This window comes from Pelobates fuscus, chromosome 3, assembly GCF_036172605.1.
Source record: "Pelobates fuscus isolate aPelFus1 chromosome 3, aPelFus1.pri, whole genome shotgun sequence".
Taxonomy (NCBI): Eukaryota; Metazoa; Chordata; class Amphibia; order Anura; family Pelobatidae; genus Pelobates; species Pelobates fuscus.
Window position 1 is genome coordinate 394,217,421 of NC_086319.1, and position 16,498 is coordinate 394,233,918.

At 39.9% G+C, this 16,498-nt stretch overlaps 7 non-coding genes across 7 annotated transcripts; 3 read left to right on the forward strand and 4 right to left on the reverse strand.

Annotated features, from left to right (window-relative positions):
* The first annotated feature begins 425 nt into the window (after positions 1-425).
* On the forward strand, positions 426-497 carry TRNAE-CUC (transfer RNA glutamic acid (anticodon CUC)). The gene has a single exon. It is a non-coding gene; the product is annotated as a tRNA-Glu (tRNA).
* Positions 498-3,243: 2,746 nt separating this feature from the next.
* On the forward strand, positions 3,244-3,460 carry LOC134603938 (small nucleolar RNA U3). The gene has a single exon (XR_010090671.1). It is a non-coding gene; the product is annotated as a small nucleolar RNA U3 (small nucleolar RNA).
* Positions 3,461-4,876: 1,416 nt separating this feature from the next.
* Positions 4,877-5,017, forward strand: LOC134603759 (U4 spliceosomal RNA). Its single transcript, XR_010090506.1, has one exon. It is a non-coding gene; the product is annotated as a U4 spliceosomal RNA (small nuclear RNA).
* Positions 5,018-5,690: 673 nt separating this feature from the next.
* LOC134603830 (U5 spliceosomal RNA) lies at positions 5,691-5,805 on the reverse strand. Its single transcript, XR_010090574.1, has one exon. It is a non-coding gene; the product is annotated as a U5 spliceosomal RNA (small nuclear RNA).
* Positions 5,806-6,618: 813 nt separating this feature from the next.
* On the reverse strand, positions 6,619-6,733 carry LOC134603807 (U5 spliceosomal RNA). Its single transcript, XR_010090552.1, has one exon. It is a non-coding gene; the product is annotated as a U5 spliceosomal RNA (small nuclear RNA).
* A 1,662-nt stretch (positions 6,734-8,395) lies between these two features.
* On the reverse strand, positions 8,396-8,510 carry LOC134603845 (U5 spliceosomal RNA). Its single transcript, XR_010090587.1, has one exon. It is a non-coding gene; the product is annotated as a U5 spliceosomal RNA (small nuclear RNA).
* Positions 8,511-12,236: 3,726 nt separating this feature from the next.
* Positions 12,237-12,310, reverse strand: TRNAI-AAU (transfer RNA isoleucine (anticodon AAU)). The gene has a single exon. It is a non-coding gene; the product is annotated as a tRNA-Ile (tRNA).
* Positions 12,311-16,498: the final 4,188 nt, after the last annotated feature.

A 16,498-nucleotide genomic window follows, 5' to 3' on the forward strand; every position in this document is an offset into this window, starting at 1 on the left:
TATCCTGCAATCCACGAACCAGTTTCGTACAATACCTTTTGTTCAGTGTAAGTCAGTCCAGGTAAAAGGGACATTAATGTAATTGTCACTGTGACATCCAGGCAGGGCCATACCAAAGGTGCTTTACTGAACCTGGATCCTTCTGTGTCCCTGGCCTGCTGTCTTGCCACTGAGCCACACTTCAGTACTTTGATTATAGATGTTGTCTTATGTAGTATGACAATACAGAATTTACATGAGCCAATAAATGGGTGACTAAAGAAATGCATGTTAGTAATCTCATACTGTATAGTTTCCACATATTTTATATTAAGTTCTAAGGCTATAAGGAATTCCTATGTGGATTGAATTTACTGTTATTTCTGAGATTGAAGGTGGTTCATGTCTTTCAATTTACATTTACGTTAATTGACATTTTGCATCTTTCCCTGGTGGTCTAGTGGTTAGGATTCGGCGCTCTCACCGCCGCGGCCCGGGTTCGATTCCCGGTCAGGGAATAGTAGTTTTCAATAATTATTTGATGGTTTTTTTTTTTAAATTATATCACTCTCAACACTAGCAGGAAAGTGCTATTATATGACTTTCGAAAAAAGAGGAAACATTAGAAATATAGCATATATTTTTGTTGTCTTACCAGAATACCAAGTAACATACAGAGAAGAACAATGCCCACTTGAAAAAAATGCTAATAGCACCCAAATAAAAATAAAAGTTAAAGCAAAAAACATAAGTGAAGAGAATGGCTAACTATTTGGTCAACCTGAAGCTAGTCTATTCCAGAGCTCGTTGTACAATGAACTTGAGAAGTGTTGAATAATGGCTGTTAAGTGAGCCACACACACATTGTTTTTGACGTTTAGAGACACTTTTGCTTTGGAGTAGGAGTGCAAATACGTAGCCAGATTTACACAAATAATTCTTTCGGGCATTATAACAACCATAAAATAATTTTTTTTTAAAAACAATTTTTTAAAAACAATTTTTTAAAAACAATTATATAGCCTGACCTTTGTCAGATTTCATAAAAGCTGCTCCTTTCCACAGAAATCTTTAGTAAAAGGCAAGAAAGCAGAGTATGTTAGTGTAACAGACCCTGGGTAACCCGGCTGGTTACCTCCGCTATTAATTATTGACCAGACCCATTTTCCCCCAGTAACTAGACGACACACAGTTCCCGGGGTACAACAACAAGCTTTATTGGCCACACTCGGCTTTATACTCTCCCCATGCAAGGGGGTGGAAAACAGGTAAAAGACAATGTCCCCTCCCTTTGTCCTTCCCCTCCCAGGGGTCGTATATTGGATCCGGGTCCCTAGTCCCTTTGTCCCCTGTTCCTGCCACACCATGTCCCTTCCCAAGGGCCTGTGCGTGTGAAAGATTCCCGCCTCCTGGGCTCCCAGGTACAGAAAGCCCGCCAAACCGCCATTGTCCACACAGAGTGTCCCCATCAATCTCAGGGACCCCCAGAATGGTAACCAGCATGAACAGCCTCTGTTCACGGGGTACCTGGGTGAAACCAAGCAAGGGAAGCGCCTCCTTTCCGTACACGAATGCTCCCCCTGACCGGCGTTCATCTATACGAATGGTGGCCACCCAGGGAAGCACTCATTAATTACTTCCCTTGCGGTTTCACACTTATATTACAAGTTGCCAACATTCTAATTGATTAGTGTGAACACTCCAAGGGTCGCTGGGGAGGTCCTCTTTTGGGAGCCGAACGAGGTGAGAACCAATCTGCGAGTGCTCCCTTGGATGGCGTTCGTCTAACGAACGGGTCGGCACACGCCAAAGCTTCCCTTGCAATTTGTGGTTTCCACAAGTCGTTAGCGAGGTGTGAACATTCTAAATAAAAATTCTAAATGGGGTATTGGGGTGGTCCCCGTTCGTGAGACGAACGGGCTGTGTTCGTACGCAGTCTCCCGAACGGGGAGAAGGTAAAACACACAAGTAATCACGAATACATGGGGAACATAGGCAAATACACTACCACACTTTACGGTTTAGTGGTGATCCCGCTACAAAGCTCCCCCTTAACCACTAGTCGGCATCCAGGTGGATCCCAGCGGATCAACCTGTTGATGTCTGGGGAAAGCACCCATGGATCACTTGTCCAGGGCGATTTTCCTGGACAGGTCATCGGCATTGCCATTCTGCTTACCGGGTCTGTAGTTAATGGCAATGTCATACGGCTGCAGGGCCAGGCTCCACCGTAAAAACCTGGCATTCTCCCCAAAGACCCGGTTAAGCCACACCAACGGGTTGTGATCCGTGAGCAGGGTAAATTGCTGTCCATACAAGTACGGCAGCAGTTTTTTGAGTGCCCACACCAACGCCAGGCACTTCTTTTCGATGGCGGCGTAGCTTACCTCCTGGGTAAGAGCTTCCTGCTGAGGTAACTGCCATCGTCCCCGACCTGGCTCAGTACTGCTCCCAGTCCGAACATAGAGGCATCTGTGTGGACGAGAAAACTTTTCCTGTGATTGAGGCAGCCAGCACAGGGGCTTTTACCAGGGTGTCCTTGAGAGCTTGGAATGCCTGCTCTCACTCTGGGGTCCAAGCTACCTGTCGGGGCAGGTTCTTGCGGGTCAGGTTGGTGAGGGGTTTAGCAATGGCGCTATAATTGGGGACAAATTTCCTGTAGTACCCCGCAGTCCCTAGGAAGGCAGGCACTTGGGTTTTGGTGGGGGAACTGGGCCAGCTAGCGACTGCCTCTATCTTGGCCGGTTCCAGTTTTTGCACCCCACCCGGTGTCCTATATACTGCACCTCTTCCATCCCGAGTTGACACTTACTTTGGTACAGATCTGTTCTAAAAATTTTCATTGAAACTGTTTACTGATCAATACAAAATTGTTTCCACAGTCCTGTTTACTGTCCTTGTCTTATGCTGAATAATAATAATTACACTGAGTAAGATATTGGGAAGGATAGTCGCTGTTATAGAATGTGGCTGTGTGTATGGGAGCAGTGTGGGAGTTTTGGGAGAATCCTGCAAACTGAAAGCTGTGACTCATTGGCTAGTGGGCGTGTTGTATGCAAAATAAGCCATTGTTATTTCACACCAACAATCTTGTCAATTTTATTTAAAAGCATTGCAATCCTATGAAACTTCAGGAATTATTTTTTAAAAATTTTGTTTGATAATATTGTTTATGTTTGTGTAAATGTGAAATGTACGGAATGTCACCACATGTGTAATAGAAACCTTTGGCAGCCTGTTCTTTGCTTGTAGTAAAGGTTCATTAAGACTATACTTTCAGGGATCATTTCTATAGTTTGTAACTGGTGAAATGTGCTCTAAAATGTCCAAACTCAGTACCCACGAGGAAGAGCTTGAGTGTTTTCTCCTGAGCGTGAAGTGGGCTCCCAGTGCTGCTTTATTGTAGCTGCTGGTTGCTGTTGATGACCGTTCCTATTTCCTTAATTGGAGAGTAGGAGGGAGAGAACACAAGCTGAGTGGTTACTACATACTCTGTCAATGAATAGATTACGTAAGCAAGCATCTATAATAAATATTATTACAACTATCTTAACAAAGATATCTCGTCAGGAGCTGGTATGCTCTAAAGTGTTTTTGAAATTGTCTCATTTGTTATCTATGTTTTAATTAGTGTGTGTGTTATTTCTTGGCTTTTTTTGTCGTGTGTAATCATTTGTCAGTCATGCGCCATCTGTTGGCTGCAAAGTGTATGTTCTGAAATCTATCAGTATTTACGTCATCTGTTGGTAGCTGTATGTATTGCATTCCATTTAAAACATTGTCTGATTTCTTACTAAATGTACACATACTGAAAAGGTTTGTGTCTGCTTCCTAACATCCAGCGGGGGGAGGGAGAGTACTTATTATCTATATTAAGTACTCATTTTAACTCTGGTTTAGTGAGTATTACAGAGTAAATTTCAATCCCCTGTGTCCCCCGGTGCATTGGATCAAACTCTCACACATGGGGTGAATTAACCCATTCACTTCCAAATTCTTTCAAGAATCTCGATTTCGCCAGAAATTAAAGTTTGCTACCGATCTGTTCTAAAATGTTCTATTTAAACTGTTTACTGATCACTTAAAACGTGTTCCCAGTCCTGTTTTCTGTCCTTCTATGTTAGAGAATAAATACACCGCGTAAGACAGTGGGAAGCATATTTGCTGTAATGTCCATAGGCTTTTATAACACTCTGAATTTCTGAATTTCCTGTGTTCAAGCACAAAGTGGGTGCTGTACAATGTAACACAGTCCATAAACAGTACTGCAACATTTATAATAGGGATAAGAAGCTGCTAGATCAGGTAGGTACAAAAGCTTTAGGCAGTAAGAGTGTCCCTGCTTTCTTACTTTATAAAAGGACTTATTTAAAGAGAAAGCAGTCCTTTAAAGGGACACTACCGGCACTTTAACAACTTCATCTTATTGAACTTACAGAACTTCATCTTATTGAAGTTGTTATAGTGCCTGCAGTCCGAATTGCCGAAATCTAATATTAAACGATTAATAGCTTCAAGCCACGCCTCCAAGCCCTCTGGGTATGAGAGCCAGGAATCTTACTTAAAGGTTTTTTTCCTGGCACTATAGCTTCCCCTCCCTTGCACCTCCCCACCTCCCCACCTCCCCGTAGTGCAGAAAGGGTTAAAATAAAACTTATTTTGCTTACCTCAGTCCTTGGTCACCTCATCAGATAGGAAGCTAAGAGAAATATCCGATTTACAATTTGTCTCTAATTCAGTCTCCTGGGAACAGCCTGAGGATTGGTAGCCTATTCGCAGTGTAATTACCATACTGCCTCCCAGAATGCATAGCACAGACCTAGCATGCACACATGTCTCTCCACAACGCAAATGAGAGTTTTCTGAATGTTGACTGTGCACTTTGATCATATGAGTTAGCTTTGCGCAGTGGCAGTATCGTAGCCAATGAGGTTTATCCGAGGCGTGATTATTGCTAATTGAAAACTTTTACCAATACCCCGCCATGATGACTTGAAATATAGTCAGCAATGGCAATTTTTGACAGTCTCTAAGGAGACTGAAATTGCATGTACAACAATAAAAATATATTTAACTATTTTTCAACAAGATTGATTTTTTTGTTTGTCTAATGTAAGATTCACTTAGAATTACTTTTTTTAATATTTGGTTTAAGAAATAAATGCTCATAAACTCATATAATGCAAAAAAAAACAAGGGTTTTTACTTTTAGAATATTACTTTGCCTTGTCTCTAAACATGTATTGTGTTATTCCTGATTTGCAGTCCCCTGTCTACAGAACGTAATGGTACTTGCTGATACCCAAACATTTGACGCCTGTCAGTTTGTATGTGCCCTGATTCCATGACAGTTAAGCATGCTGGGAGATTTTTACTATTGCTACTATTGCTCTGTAACACTTTACAATTTTAACATCTTGGACATAAAATAATCTCCAGATTAAATTCTGAGAAATATGTGACATTTCTAATTAATGACTTTATTTTGTCTCTGGAAACTGAACTTACTGGTAGGATTATATGGATGAACAAATGACACTGTAAAACAATACTGTAATATTTTATCATGCATGTACATTTTATTTTTTGCCCTAGAATTTAGTTGGTAACATTACCATTGAAGCTACATAACCAATTTAGTTGGTAACATTACCATTGAAGCTCCATTGTTTAGTTTGTTATTTATATCTGATTTTATACATTTGTTATGTAGCCTGATACGTGTCAGGCCTCTAAAAATTGAGTGAAACTCATGGTTGTTCCTCTCCACGGAAATCTTTAGTAAAAGGCGAAAGATTTATTCGGTCTGAAGAGAAACCAGAGTATGATAAACTTAACTCTCAGTAGCAGACCGGGTTCATAAATATCCTCTTAAGCATATAGAGAAATCCTTAGTTAAGACGTAGCTCGGAGAATCCGGCATAATTAATTATCACATAAACTTGCACACAACATAATATGTATGAAAAGATTATCATTACTTTACTACATAGATGAAAATGGGCATTATTTTTTGCAAAGCATTGTGGGTATGTAAATTAGGCACGCCCCCAGCTAGCATGGTGTTAAGCACATGCTTTGTCTATCTGTTGAGTCTGTCCAGAATGAGAAAAAATGCTCGGTGTATTTTGAGTGTACCCAGAAGTAGTGCATGCTGGGATGTGTAGTTCATCATGTTAGTGCACAGATTTCAAGAAACAAGAGCATGCAGGGATATGTAGTTATTCTACGTATGCAAATATTCAAAGAGAGGAGAGCATGCTGGTAGATGCTTTAATTACGATTTATTGTTCATTTAAATTCAGTGAGTAAAAATAATTGCCATTATTGAAGGTAATTGACGTGTGGTTTTATATTATTATGCATATTTTAATGTTTTACTTGTGTGGGTTCACAGGCAAATTTTGGACACAGAAGTATCTCCAGAGCAAATACTGAAACTATATGAAATTCTTTTTTAATGACTTTACTTCGTCTCTGGCAATTATTGACAGTGTCTTAGGAAAGTGAAATTATAGGTATGATCACACGGATGAAAGAATGATACTATTAAACAAATATTTCAATGATAATGTAACCATTTCAATGAGATGCTTTGTTTCACTTGTTACTTAAATCTGACATTTTACCACTTAATGTAGCCTGACGTTACTCAGGCCTCAAAAAATTGAGTGAAACTCATGGTTGTTCCTCTCCACGGAAATCTTTAGTAAAAGGCGAAAGATTTATTCGGTCTGAAGAGAAACCAGAGTATACCAAATGACAACCTGAGTAGCAGAGCGGGTTCACAAATGTCCTCTTAAGCATATAGAGAGAATCCTTAAGCATTTAGAGAGAAGGTAGCTTGGAGAATACGGTATGATTAATTATTAAATGAATACACATCATAGTATGTATTAAAAGCTTATCATTATTTTAACAAGTACATAAAAATGGGCATTATTTTTTGCAATGCAATGTGGGTATGTAAATTAGGCACGCCCCCAGCTCGCAAAGCAATTGCATGCTTTGTCTAACTGTTGAGCCCTGCAGCTGTTAACCATGTGAGTGCTGGGGTTGCACTTTGTCTAAACCCTCAAAACTACATTTACTGTTTATAACTAAGAAACTAATTATTATTATTATTATTATTATTGCCATTTATATAGCGCCAACAGATTCCGTAGAGCTTTACAATATTATAAGAGGGGGGATTTACCTATAAAGAGGACAAATACAAGAAAACTTACAAGAACCATAGGTTGAAGAGGACCCTACTCAAACGAGCTTACAGTCTATAGGAGGTGGGGTGTAAAACACAATAGGACATATTACTTTATGTACTGTTGGGCCATTTGCAAGAACTGACATTTAACAACTAACACAATTTGCATAATCATTGTTACAAGAACTGGACAAACTGGAAGGGGGCTTTCTGGTGTATCTCCCGAACCAGGAGGCTCTTAGACTGTACTTTAACTTTTGACACCAGCCTTCGGAGTTGGGGATGCCTATACCTTACTCTGGCTTTGTCCAATAGGGTTTCTCAATCCCTCTTTATATGGTTGGGCATAGGGTTATTTATTGAAACTAATCTTGCACTACTTGATTATTGGGCTCAGAGCATGGAGGGGACATGTGCCGGCTGACAAATACGTAGGGACTAGCTATTTGGCTAATTGTTAGACTATAATTGGGACCAATCGGCACCTTCCCTGTTGCCCAAGATTTATATATATTTTGACTCCTAGATTCATACTATAGCCTGGGGAATCACTCTACATGAAAATAGGAAACTATAATATCTTGTAGAATTTCAGCTACTATGTTGCAATTTCCTACAGGACTTTATACGGCTATTGAGTGACATCTAGAGGTGGATTAGCAACATTGTATCCACGTATTTGTATTGGATTCTTTTTGGATAGTTTACTTATCCTTTCATGTTTCTATTACACATGTAGTGTCCCTTCCAGGAAGAACCAGACCATATCATTTTATACTACAGTTACTATCTTTATTTATTCTACTATTATTATCACTATTTGTTAGACATGTGCAATTCGTTTCGGTCCGAATGTGAATTTGGACAAAATTCGGGCTATTCGGATAAGGGGGTGGGTGGGGGCCCCCTATATTAGAAGCTAGTCTGTTCCAGAGCTCATGAAGAAAGCTAAAAATAGAAGAAAAGATATTGGAAGACCAAGACAAAGAAAGGATAAAAAGAAGGGAAGGCGAGTGAGCAGACATAAGGAACCAGAATCTCATTTTAGAAAGATGTACTTAAGATGTGACAAATAATGGCCATTATCTTGTCCATACACATATCGCCTTTACACTTTAGAGACCTTTCGGCCGTAGAAGGCAATGATATATTCAGAACAGCAAAAGATTTGTTCTAATTACTATAACGGTCTCTTTTATTAAACAATTATTTAACCTGACGCAGGTCAGGCCTCAAAAAATTGAGTGAAACTCATGGTTGTTCCTCTCCACGGAAATCTTTAGTAAAAGGCGAAAGATTTATTCGGTCTGAAGAGAAACCAGAGTATGCAACCAAAAAGTCACAGTAGCACATCAGTTTCAGACATGTGCTTCTAAACATATGGAGAGCAATACTACAATAAACTGCAACATGGAGAATCCAGTATAATTATTACCGCCTTAAGGACACATGACGGATATATTCCGTCATGATTCCCTTTTATTCCAGAAGTTGTGTCCTTAAAAGGGGTTAAATAAAAAACATACCGTGTACGGTATTGCCTCTTAAAAACTGTTATTAATTTAGTAGCTAATTGAACACGGCCATCATGCCTTGCAATGCATTGTGGGTATGTAAATTAGGCACGTACCCAGCTGACATGCTGTTGACTGCATGCTTTGTCTAACTGTGGAGCCCTGCAGCTGTTAACCATGTGATTGCTGGGGTCGTACTTTGTCCACACATCCCTCAAAACGACATTTCCTGTTTGTAGACTGTATTGCTTGTTTTCCAAAAAAGTTCAAAGAGGCTATTAATTTCAAGAGTGCTTTCGTAATACTACACAAATGTAAATGTAATATACGCCTATCTACTATTGCACCCTCCCTTTATTTTTTTGTACACTACACCCCAGTGCCCCAATAAAAGAAAGAATGACAAAAAAAAAAAAACTTATCATTATTTGAATACGTAAATAAAAATGGCCATTTTGTTTTGCAAAGCATTGTGGGTATGTAAATTAGGTACGCCCCGAGCTGATATGCTGTTACATGAATTCTTTGAGCAACTGTTGCGTCCTGCAGCTGTTAACTATGTGAACGCCAGTGTCGTCCTTTGTCCACACTTTCCTCAACACTACATTTCCAGGTTGTACCTGCAATGTTTAAGCTTGCTCTAGCAAATACAAAGCTTGGTATAGTAAATAAAACACAACACCGATTATGGGTATAAGATAAAGCTGCAGACAATTTATTAAAATGATTATCCTGCAAAACCAGTAATAAAATAGGTGTGTTAACGCGGACAATGATCCAAAACATATTAAAACTAAAACATATGGTTTAAGGCTAGTGCTGACATGCACTTGTTAATACATCCCTCCCGAGCCAGATTAGTCAGTAAATAGCAATACCCCTTAATTGACCCTACCTGCGCCACCAGTCGGTACCAATCCTGCCAGACCCTCTCATACGCCTTCCATGTAGCAGGAGATAGCGAAGACCTCACCCCTCCTGCAAGCATGACGTCCTAAGCTTCCACATCACTTCCAGACAGGGCAGGCCCTCCGGTGCTGCCTGCCTGAACCGCTCCCACGGAAAACGAGAGAGAGAGTCTGCAATTGCATTAAGGTAACCAGGGACATGCTGCACCCGGAAAGAGACATTTAACTCCATACACAAGAGAACAAAGCCCCACAGAAAACTCACCACCGGCCTTGAAGCTGCTGAAAGACAGTTCCGAGTGTACAACTGCTAGATTATCCGTGAAGAAGACCACCTGTGGATTACGTATTTGCTAGCCCCACAAGGTCAGCACCACTACCAAAGGACACGGCTCAAAGAAGGTCTGAACTTTCCTTTTTGGGACTACACCTAAGTGGGAAATACATAAACCCTTAAGTGGAATTTATAAGAAGGTGCCCGCCAACCTCCATAAACGTACTTCTTTGGCCAACTTTGTGCGAACCGCCTCTGGAAAAGTTACGACCGACTTCAGATTGTGCAAGGACAAATGCGTGACAGTGAGAGGAAACACTGTAAAACCATTGGCTAAAAAAACCCTGAAGAGCCGCCCAAGCCGGCGAAACGCGCTTCGGGGTACACTCGCACTCTCGGACTGCCATATGTGAACATCATTTGACTCACGATCCATAGAGGGCTGACAGGAAGGATTTCACTTCACCTTACCAGGCTAGATTCAGTGTTATGCGCACTATAGTAATAGCATATTACCAACGATCTTACTATAGAATTCTATGCACTTTAGGCATGCACTTAGTATAGATAGTTTAAGTGTATTATTCTACGCAGGTGCCCTTGAAGGCTCAGATAAGGGTTTTTCCCGCTCAGACCGATCAGTCCAACTCCTACCAGACGGCAACTATCTATATAGAACCTTATGCTGAACAAGCTGACAACTTGTGCATTGTCTCTGCCAGTAACAGGTACTAGCAACAATACTGTGGCTTTAGACAGCACAGTATTTGCAGTGACAAGTGGGCTGCATGAGACATACATTCAGAGGTCTCTGGCAGTAACAGGAAGATGTATTAGTGTGTGCTAAATGTTCTTCACTAACGTGTAGCTGCATGAGACACATATTTTTCATTCTCTGCTAGCATTAGCAACACCTGTTACATAACAACACTGTGGCTTTAGACAGCACAGTATTGTATCCTTGCACTCACAAAGCTCCCTTCTAAGGGAGTCTGCATCATTTTTTGACCAACTCCCCTTTTTGCTGCACGAGACACATATTCACAGGTCTCTATCAGCAGCAGAAAGATTTCTCTCTGTGTGTTTAATCATTTCACTACAGTGAAGCTGTCTCTGCCAGCAAGAGCAACAATTCTCTCTTTTTATAAAGCACGTTGCAACATAGTTGCTTTAGACAACATTGTGCTTTATTTTGCACCTATTAAGGTACCTCTGTTTAAGGGAGTCTGTACAATTCCCACTCACTTCATCATTATGACTGATTTTAAATGATAGTTCTTAAAAGTGAATTTTTAAAGCAGTTTTCAGTACACTTTGGTCTGGGCAAAGCTTGTTTCCTTTTTTTGTCGCTTACATATAGGGTTGGTGCCCATCCTGCTCAGAGACCAGACATTATTTTCCTCTCCCAGCTCTCCTTTTAGTTCCTGTACATGGGAGTACTCATGAGACATTGCTGAATACAAATATGTGTATTTTACTGCAATAAAAGCTAACAGTATTATGATATTCACAGTTAAAATGCCATGCAGAACTAAAAAAATATAACATTTCTTAAACTTTGTTTTAGATTTTATTCATATTAAATAGTTCCAGATAGAAATATTTGATGTGAAATGAAAGCCCTGCTTCTCCTGAAAAAAAATATCTATAATAAGTGTGGGTGCACTTAATATGAAAAAGGTGAATTATGGTTGAACAGACACATAGTCAAATTCCAGGTTTTGCTTTGATCAGAACTTGTACAATTGTCTCTGTCCTTAAACGACCACTATAGTCACCCAGACCACTTCAGCTCAATGAAGTGGTCTGGGTCCCAGGTCCCACAGATTTTAACCCTGCAGCTGTAAACTGATATGTTTACACTAGGGTTAGTCCAGCCTCTAGTAGCTGTCTCACTGACAGCCGCTAGAGACGCTTCTGCGCTTCTCACTGTGAAAATCAAGACGCTGGACGTCCAGAGGAAAGCATTAAGAAAATGCTTTCCTATGGGCGCTTTGAATGCACGGGCGGCTCTTGCCGCGCATGCTCATTCAGCGCTGACGTCAGGAGGAGGAGGAGGAGAGTTTCCCAGCACCGAGGGAGCCCGGCACTGGAGAAAGGCGAGTGTTTAATCACTTCAGCCCCCTTGGACCCAACGGGAGTGGGATCCTGAGGGTGGGGGGAACCTAAAGACCCTATAGCGCTAAGAAACCAAGTTTCCTGGCACTGCAGGACCCTCTAGTGCCCCTTTCCCTCCCATTACAAGTTGCTGAAGGGTTTAAAACCTTCATTACCTTACCGGTGTCTAAAAGCAAGGTTCCCCATGATTCTCTGGCTATTTGAAAGTTTTGCCTTGGAGATGATAACCAAAACTTAGCTGGCCCGTACGGGGATCGAACCCGCGACCTTGGCGTTATTAGCACCACGCTCTAACCAACTGAGCTAACCGGCCACAATAGTCACGGTACTGACAGCTATGTCTACAGGAGCCAACTGAATGGGCCCTCGAGGAGTGATCAATCCCAGTTAGAGAAAGAAGCCTACATACCCAACAAGCCAGTGTCGCTGTAGATGCCAGGTAGTGCATGTGGTGTATTACCAAACTCTATAAATTATTACGTACGCATACACATATAAACTCTGGTCCGTCTACTTTAACAAATATTTATTCAGAGACAAAACAACAACAACATGCAAATAATGACACACAATCTAACTAACTATACCAACAACAACAACAGCAACAACAACCTAACTAACAATAACAACTAAATCTTATGAAATCACCAGATCCCACTCACAATTCACCATGATAAAAATTAGCCCATGTCTGCTTAAGGGTCTGCTTAGTAGCGCAGCCAAGAAGGAACAGAAAGGAATGGGGATAGGGGGGAGTGGTTATCTCTTTCCTGACCTGTAAAGGTATTGAATTACCATATCAAAGGTAAAGCTTATCCCACTGTGAGAAAGGCATACATGAGCTTGGTCACATGACCCCTGGTCACCATATTAGTTTGATGACAGAATGTCACCACATTCCCTCACTTTTTTTTTCTCTTATGTTGAGCACATTTAAAAGTGAGAGAAAGAATATAGTCAAACAGGGGTTGCATCACCGCACATTCCCCCAATTTCTATTGTTTTCAGTTGTTCCGTTTTTAAATTAACTACTGCCCTAGTGGGTTGGTAAGAACCCTGGTAGTTGTTCATTAATATTATATGGTAATGTGTTCATGTGAAGTAAAGTAAAATCCAGACACAATCAACCCCATACAGTAATTATCACTAGTTTATGACACAATATGATGTTTAGTTTAGCCTGGGACTGGAATCTGAAGACTGTGACTGATCTGTGTGCTTGATAGCTGTGATTTTAGAATGAATTCTCCTTGAACATTGTCTTAGCCAATCCATTACAAAGCTTGAGGTTTGTTTGTTTAATGGCACATGCAAGTTCATGAGTGTAGGGGAAACTCATTCTGTGACCACCTTGAAATGACACAAATTCCTGCTTCTTGCTGTTACTTTATCCTCATTCTGGGCTGTGTTAATAGTTTGACTTGGTAATCTCAGCACTTCTTCATCTGTATAGTATCCATTTTCAGGATAATAGTTTGACGTGTAATCCCAGCACCTCTTCATCTGAATAGTAATCATTTTCATGATAATAGTTTGTCTTGGTAATCCCAGCACTTCTTCATCTGTATAGTAAACTGTGACAGGACATGTCAGTTACCTTCACCTCTCTGGGCCTTCCAATTAAAATGTTCTTTGAATCAAACACAGACAATGAAAAATGTACAACAGTAATCAGCGTATTGTCTTGTGTCAAAGGCTTAACTAGTTTTGTCTAATAAAATCTATTTGGTTGTGGTGTCTTAAGGCTATGTTTAGATTTTAGATGTAGGTAAAAGACCCACAAATGTCTCCTGAAATTTTGATTAATTTAGACATTTACTCCACACCTGATGGAGAGTTGAACACAAAACCATATTAGTTATTTCATAATTTACTGGTGAATACATGCAATAATCACAAAATGTACATAGTTTTAACTGAAAATTACAATACATGAATGTGAGTGGGAAAGATGTAAGGGTGAAAAATGTATTCGCAATTGAACATAGGTGCAAATTCTCATACCCACAACTATTTAATCCCCTGCGTATAGCCAAATAGAACAAATAGCATACATTGTCACTTTATTCTTTATGCCATCTTCACTCAAGGCAATCTAATTTCCCTATATTCTTAATGACAAAAAGCAAAAAAAAAAAGCATCAAAGATGGAGAGAGAGAAGAAAAAAAAAAATAGACTGAATGCTACCATGACACAGTTTGGCAGCGTGCAATCTATAGATCAATCAAAAATCAACTTGAGGCTATATTTGTTGGGAACCAAATAAAAAAAAATGCTTTTAATGTTTTTACGGTTGTAAACAGAAAGTTACACTATCACATCTCTCCAGTGTGATCAAATATAAGCCTCACGTTGGCCACAATTCACTTAAACTATGATTTTTTTAAATTATTAATCCAGCATAAAAAAAAAAAAACAACAAAAAAAAAACATAGCTGGCAGTGCAGGCGTGCTAAACTAATAAAAACAAAAATATTTGGAATTTGGCCCACCTGACTGTAATTAATGAATTTAGAGGCTTATCCTTAATATGAAAATATATATATATATATAACAATACATACTAAGGTCCTCTTTAAACTGGAGTGTTACGAGATAATGGTGAGACAGATAAAATATAGAAACAAAAGAAAAACAAACATACATACATACAGATGTAGAGGACAACAAACATTATGGGAGTTATTAATTACTGGGGACCCCCAATTGATCAGTATTTCCCTCCCTCATCTGTTCCCTAAGTGCTTTCATGTCTGCCTCCAATCTCTCAGTCTGTCTCTTTAGGTCCCAGTAGTCTCTATTCCCTTCTTTATTCCTCCAATTATCCCAATTCCGTCTATTAGTCTGATGCTCATCCCATCTATGGTTCCTTCTCCAATTATTCTCCCAATAACTGTTCCTGTTGTTTCTCTGTTTTTCTTGCCAACTGTGATTTTTGCAGTTATTCTCTCTCCTTTTTAGCCTCTCCCATGTATTATTATTATTCCAATTATTATTGATTACCTTAGGCCCCTCCCATCTATTTTTCCAATTATCTCCCATTACATTGCTTCTTTTAGCACTGTCCCTATTCCTATGGTCCCTCTGTGGATCTCTCCATCTTTTGTCAAAGTCCTGTTTTGGTCCAGTTCTCATTATCCCTCTTGTTCGGGTACATCCCACCTCTGGCTTCTCCATTTACCATCTAAATCTCTACCAGAGTCAACCTTGAATGTTCTTATGGCTGAAACGGAGAAGGCCTGTTCTGAGGAAGGATGCTTAACCCCTTAAGGACCAAACTTCTGGAATAAAAGGGAATCATGACGTGTCACACACGTCATGGGTCCTTAAGGGGTTAATCCACCAATTGTCAGCTCTAGTTAGTACAATCTCTAAGTCTGCTGGTGTTGGATCAAAAAGCCTGACAAATTCTTGACACTCCCAGGGAAGGGCTTCCATTACTTTAGCAATGTGTTCTGGTGAGCCCAAGATCAGAGGCTGTTGAGGTTGGCGTAGCGTATACCAGAACAATATCCTTTGAGCTACCTCTCTAGGACCATCTGCTGGCCTCATCATAATATTAGCTATTTCTTTCTCTATGCTGACTAGATAGAAATTTGTTGCAGCAATTCTTCCTGCCTGATCAGACACACTGTTATTAAATCCAAATAGTCTGCTAGCCAAAGGACCCATAGCATATTCTAACAGTTCTGTCCATTCTTCTAAGTTAAGACCTCCTCTTTTTGCTCTATTTGCTCCCCTCATAAACCAATGTGTAAAGGTGTTAAAGTCGTCAGTTGGCATACTTCCCCACCATTTCTGGAAATTATCTTTGTCTGTGATTGACATAGTCCTTGTCTGTCTAGAGAAGCTAGTAGGCATTTCTCTTACATTAAAATGTTCAGTTATTATTATAGGGGCTTGTGGGACACCATTTACAATTGGCACATTTCCCTTGTGTTTTGTTCCCAGCACTGGTTCTTTACTTTCAGATATATAATACGACTGGTCTGGGCATACTCTAGGAATCTCCTTATCCCATTTATTTCTGTTTTCTTTAATTTTCATTTTATATTCCATGACTAGGTCTTGGAGTTCAGTGATCTTAGCACTATATGCATCTCTCTGTTGTTCTATTTCCTTTAATTCCTTCTCCAACCCCTCGATCATTTTGTTTGTTCTTAGGGCAGCTATTTTAAAACAATCTCTTTTATCAAGAGCATCTTCCATTTTATTAGTGGTTACTAAATTAGCTTGCTGCAATTCGACTACCATGCTTGCCAAACCCCTTATTGTAGCAACAACCAAGCTTTTCCTTTTCTTAATATGGCACTTTTTATTAGCAACAATCTGTGTCAAAACATCCATGAAACCTTCATATTTTCCACAATTGGGGCCTGCTGGTTCTGGAAGCTCATATGGTCCATCATGTTTGTCAATGTCATTCTTGAAGTACTCTAGTACGTCTACAGAAAAATACTTAGTACCCAGAAATGACATTTTAAAACTGAGCTCTTTAAT